General features: G+C 43.4%; 1 pseudogene; it reads left to right on the forward strand.

Annotated features, from left to right (window-relative positions):
* The first annotated feature begins 3,414 nt into the window (after positions 1-3,414).
* On the forward strand, positions 3,415-5,677 carry LOC142429152 (heat shock protein HSP 90-beta pseudogene; annotated as a pseudogene).
* The last annotated feature ends 396 nt before the right edge of the window (positions 5,678-6,073 follow it).

Below are 6,073 nucleotides of genomic sequence, written 5' to 3' on the forward strand. Positions count from 1 at the left end.
GATGTTAGCTAGTGAAATTCAAGCAGCTGCAGAAATACAAACATTTTTATTAATCACTCCTGGACAGGAATTATTTTTCCACAGGTCATATATTTGAGTTAAAAAATAAATAATCTGTCTTCAGATGAAAATGGATGTGTTCGGTGCCCAACTAGCTGGGTTGGTAAAGCAAAAGCATGATACTCTTAAAAGTGAATGGACTGGGTTGTATCTGTTAGTTGCAAAATACAAAGAATGGAACCACAGTCACCCGTCGAAGTTAGTCTTCAGAACTAATAGCCTGCACGAGTTGGGGTCTCATCTGCTGGGTGATGTAGATGGTACCCAGCTCTCATTAATAATCGTTCTGATCAGAGCCACGTTATGTGGAACCTGATAAAATAGGAGAAAGCTAACAGAACAGCCTGGAATGCTTAAGAAGTCCAGACTATGTGGAACAGTTGATATTAGAAGACCACCTAAGAATATCATATATATATGTGTGTGTGTGTGTGTGTGTGTGTGTATTCTCAAATTTGAGCACAAACTGTTCTCTGAGGTCACTTTTTAGTGAAATTACAGATTGGCACACAATATAAAGGATATTACCACAAGTTTAAGTCTGTTGAAAATATAAAATAAAAACCATATTGATGAAACCAAAATCCAGCAAATACTTTAATATAAAAATGAGAATATAAAAGGGGAAACTAGTGTTCAGGACATGGAACAACCAGAATGAAATCAGAGACCAATTTAAAAGATAAAGCAGATGTAATGCTCTGGCCTTAGCCAATCATCATCAAGTATAAGTATAAGAAATGTTTAGGGACCTCGGGGGAATAAGAAGAGGGAGGATATGGGCACTAATTTCCAGGCCACATTAATCATGTAGACTTGATACTTTGGTTTACTCTTCAGAAAAGTAAAACCTTTTTTTCTTAATTTCTAAAAGGCCCACATGATTAATGTGTTCATTCTTCTCTTCAATATTAAGAAATAAGAACTATAAGTTGTTCTTGAGTCAATTCAAGTTATGCACAACAGAGGAAACTGAATTCTATTAGGATTTCAATGGCGGATTTCTTGACAATATATCAGCAGGTCTTGGCGGGACCAGGTGAACTCATGCCTCCCCCCTTTTTGTCAGAAGCCTAGTAAGGTTAACCATTTAGACAACCCAGCAGACTGCCAGGACTTCTGCAAGTTTATAATGAGATAAAATGATGATCTGGCAATTGACTCATGCTGACGGATCCTAGCTAGAGAGGGCCAGAAAGCAAAAACAAACAAGCAAATGCAAATATGCCAAAACAAATAAGCACTGAATTAATCTGGTTAGTCCTGCATGGATCAAGAGTAAGAAGTAATTGCCTGAATCCCACTTAGGTTTAGAGTGCATAAACACAGATAGAGCAGGAGGTGTGCTATATTTAATTTCATCTTCACTATAGAAAATCAAATCCGACACTAAGACTTCCAATAGAACAGTAATGACAATGGGGAATTGAAGGTCCCAATCTCTTCTTTTGGGGGAAAGGAGAGGGCCTAAGTAGGATTGAATACCAAACATTTACAAGCTTCGAAAAAAGGACTGATTGGAAATTGCTCCTGAGAAAAGATCAAAGGTTGGGGCTTTGTGGATAGAGGAAAGGGATGGTTTTTAAATCAGTTTTTAAATCATAAGGTTTTGTCAGTCTGCTCAGCACACAGCATCAAGGCCTTTGCAGTGGAAAGAACAATTTTGACATACAGAATGAAACTGGGAGCCGGGGTGGGCAGGGGTTTGTATAAAAAAAGGGCTTTAATGAAAAAGTTTGAGTTACTTTCTAAATTGGATTTGCTTTTCTTTTTTTAAAGAAAACTTCAAACACAAAGATTAGCCAGTGATGTCAAAAGAGAAAGACATAGGTGTAAACCCTCCAGATGGGATGATATACGATGTGCTGGGAAAAGCATGAACTCCATGTCGAAAGGGGAGCCCTGGTGCTCCCCACTGGGCTGCCACCCTAAAGGCAGGCCAGCAGTTCAAAACCACAGAACGCCACAGGAGAAAAGTGAGTCTTTCTACTCCCATAAAGAGTTAGTCTTTGAAACCTGTAAGACAGTTAGCTCTACTCTGTTCTATAGGGGTGCAATGGGTCAGAATCAACTCAGTAACAGTGAGTTTGTTGTTGTTGCTTTTAATTTGGTTGAGTCTAATTGACTTGAGGTCAAACCTTGACTCTCCCACTTACTAGCTGTGTGACATGGTATTTTCTCTGAGCCTTCATTTCCTCAGCTGAAAATGGGAATCTTGGGAATGGTTATATAATATTTCTTTAAGAATGAAATGAAGCATTGCTTGTCCAGTCCCAGAAATAGTACTTCTGGATGAACTCTAAACATCAATTTTTTCCCTTTGCTCATCCTTGGACATTGTATTAAGCTGGGTTCTTGAGAGAAGCAAAATCAATGATAGTTATATTTCTCTATATGTATATCTATACAGAGAGAAATTTATATCAAGAAAATGACTCAAACGGTTGTACGAGTAAGCCCCAGACCACTTTCAAGCTTGGAAATCAGATGTTAAGCTGGAGGTTTCTCCTGACTCTTATGGCTTCAGGGGCTGATGAACCCAGAATCAGCAACACCAGCACAGTTTGCAGGGGCAGATGAATACCAAGTCAGCAGGTTAGTTTTGTGACTTGATAGGAAAATGAATCCAAAATTGGCAGTTCAGATGGCAGGCCAAAATATTACCAACAATAGATAATATGGCAGATCATTAGCTCAAGTGTAAAGAATCAGAGTTCAATGAGCCAGGTGCAAGATCCAGACTCAGCAAAAAGCAAGAAAACTCTTCTACTGTATCTACTTATATAGAAAATAGATCACACACTGGAGGAAAATTCCTTTTAATTGCATCAGGGTGTGACCTGAGTAAGAGGATTGCACTCCATCCTAATCTTATAACTTCTTGGCTGTTCACAGCAGGTCCTATCATGGGGTTTATCACATTATGTAGGTTATAGCATAGGGGGATTACTAGGCCTGAAATGCCAAACCATTGAGAATCCTGGCCTAGTCACGTTGACACTAAACCTTATATCACAGAGTATCTGGTTAACTTAAAAGCTGTTTCCAACACTGGCATCCAAGATATTATTATGACTATAAATAACCAGTTCCACCACCACCACCCCACCAAAAAAAAAAACAAAACCCCTCCTCACTGCCATCTAATAAATTCTGACTCATAGTGACCCTATAGGGCAGGGTAGAACTTCTCTGTGAGATTCTGAGATTATAATTCTTTACTGCAAAAGAAAATCACATCGTTTCTCCCAAAGAACAGCTGGTGGATTCAAGCTGCTTATCTTGTGGATAGCAGCCCAACATGTAATCCAAAATTCAACCTTAAAAAAAAAAGTCCCCGTCTCTTGAGTCACCTCGGCATAGCCTGCGAGCGTCTGCGCGCCCAGCACAGCCCCCGACCCGCCGCGCTCTGGTCCCCGCCGCTCTTCAAGATGCCTGAGGAAGTGCACCATGGGGAGGAGGAGGTGGAGACCTTCGCCTTCCAGGCGGAGATCGCCCAACTCATGTCCCTCATCATCAATACCTTCTACTCGAACAAGGAAATTTTCCTTCGGGAGTTGATTTCTAATGCTTCTGATGCCTTGGATAAGATTCGCTATGAGAGCTTGACAGACCCTTCCAAGTTGGACAGTGGAAAAGAGCTGAAAATTGACATCATCCCCAACCCCCAGGAGCACACTTTGACTCTAGTGGACACAGGCATTGGCATGACCAAGGCTGATCTCATCAATAATCTGGGAACCATAGCCAAGTCTGGTACCAAAGCCTTCATGGAGGCTCTGCAGGCTGGTGCGGACATCTCCATGATTGGGCAGTTTGGTGTTGGCTTTTATTCTGCCTACTTGGTGGCAGAGAAAGTGTCTGTGATCACCAAACACAATGATGATGAGCAGTATGCCCGGGAGTCTTCTGCCAAGGGCTCCTTCACTGTCCGTGCTGACCACGGTGAGCCCATTGGTCGGGGAACGAAAGTGATTCTGCACCTCAAAGAAGACCAAACAGAGTACCTAGAGGAGAGGCGAGTCAAAGAAGTCGTGAAGAAGCACTCTCAGTTCATTGGCTACCCCATCACCCTTTATCTGGAGAAGGAATGAGAGAAAGAAATCAGTGATGATGAAGCCGAGGAAGAGAAAGGTGAGAAAGAAGAAGAGAAGGAGGATGAAGAGAAGCCCAAGATTGAAGATGTGGGCTCAGATGAGGAGGACGCCAGTGGGAAGGACAAGAAGAAGAAAACCAAGAAGACTAAGGAGAAGTACATTGACCGGGAAGAACTAAATAAGACCAAGCCCATCTGGACCAGAAATCCTGACGATGTCACCCAGGAGGAGTATGGAGAATTCTACAAGAGCCTGACTAATGACTGGGAAGACCATCTGGCAGTCAAGCACTTTTCTGTAGAAAGGCAGTTGGAATTCAGGGCACTATTGTTTATCCCTCGGCATGCTCCCTTTGACCTCTTTGAGAATAAGAAGAAAAAGAACAACATTAAGTTGTATGTCCACCGTGTGTTCATCATGGACAGCTGTGACGAGCTAATCCCAGAGTATCTCAACTTCATCCGTGATGTGGTGGACTCGGAGGACCTGCTCCTCAACATCTCCTGAGAGATGCTCCAGCAGAGCAAGATCTTGAAGGTCATCCGCAAAAACATTGTCAAGAAGTGCCTGGAGCTCTTCTCTGAGTTGGCAGAAGACAAGGAGAACTATAAGAAGTTTTATGAGGCATTCTCCAAAAACCTGAAGCTTGGCATCCATGAGGCCTCCACCAACCGGCGGCGCCTTTCTGAGCTGCTGTGCTACCACACCTCTCAGTCTGGAGATGAGATGACTTCCCTCTCAGAATATGTTTCCCGAATGAAGGAGACCCAGAAGTCCATCTATTACATCACTGGTGAGAGCAAAGAGCAGGTGGCCAATTCTGCTTTCGTGGAGCATGTGCGGAAGCGAGGCTTTGAGGTGGTCTACATGACGGAGCCCATCGATGAGTACTGCGTGCAACAGCTCAAGGAGTTTGATGGGAAGAGTCTGGTCTCCGTGACCAAAGAGGGGCTGGAGCTCCCGGAGGATGAAGAAGAGAAAAAGAAAATGGAGGAAAGCAAGGCCAAGTTTGAGAACCTGTGCAACTCATGAAAGAAATTTTGGATAAGAAGGTTGATAAGGTGACAATCTCCAATAGACTGGTGTCTTCACCCTGCTGCATTGTGACTAGTACATATGGCTGGACGGCCAACATGGAGCGGATCATGAAAGCCCAGGCTCTTCGGGACAACTCCACAATGGGCTACATGATGGCCAAAAAGCACCTGGAGATCAATCCAGACCACCCCATTGTGGAGACGCTGCAGCAGAAGGCTGAGGCTGACAAGAACGACAAAGCCGTCAAGGACCTGGTGGTGCTGCTGTTTGAGACAGCACTGCTCTCCTCTGGCTTCTCCCTTGAGGACCCTCAGACCCACTCCAACCGCATCTACCGCATGATCAAGCTGGGCTTAGGCACTGATGAAGGTGAGGTGACAGCCGAGGAGCCCAGCATTGCTGTTCCTGATGAGATTCCCCCTCTTAAGGGCGATGAAGATGTATCTCGCATGGAGGAAGTAGATTAGGCCATTCTACTCAGACCTTGTGCCCTCTATATGGTGTCCCCATGACTCGAGTGACCCTAGCCCACCGGGGCTCTGCAACTGCTGTTAACTAGTGGCTCCCCCTCCCCCATTCTTGTGTGTAAAGCAGGATCTAAGACCCTCACGCCCTGTTGTCCCCTCCTTTATTTGGGATTGGGGTTAATGTGTATCTGTGAGGTTTCTTTTTTGTTTATTTTGTTCTATTAAAGTATGCAAAATAAAGAAGATGCCATTTAAAAAAAAAGTCCCCACAACTGGACCAATAGAATAAACAGTGACAAGATTGAAATTGTCAATGATTTCATCTTGCTTTGTTGAAAAACAAGGTTACTTTGAGGACTAAGGTCTGCCTGATCCATGCTATTCTCAATTGCCTCATAAAAGTTGAACTTG

This window comes from Tenrec ecaudatus, chromosome 16 (assembly GCF_050624435.1).
Source record: "Tenrec ecaudatus isolate mTenEca1 chromosome 16, mTenEca1.hap1, whole genome shotgun sequence".
NCBI lineage: Eukaryota > Metazoa > Chordata > Mammalia > Afrosoricida > Tenrecidae > Tenrec > Tenrec ecaudatus.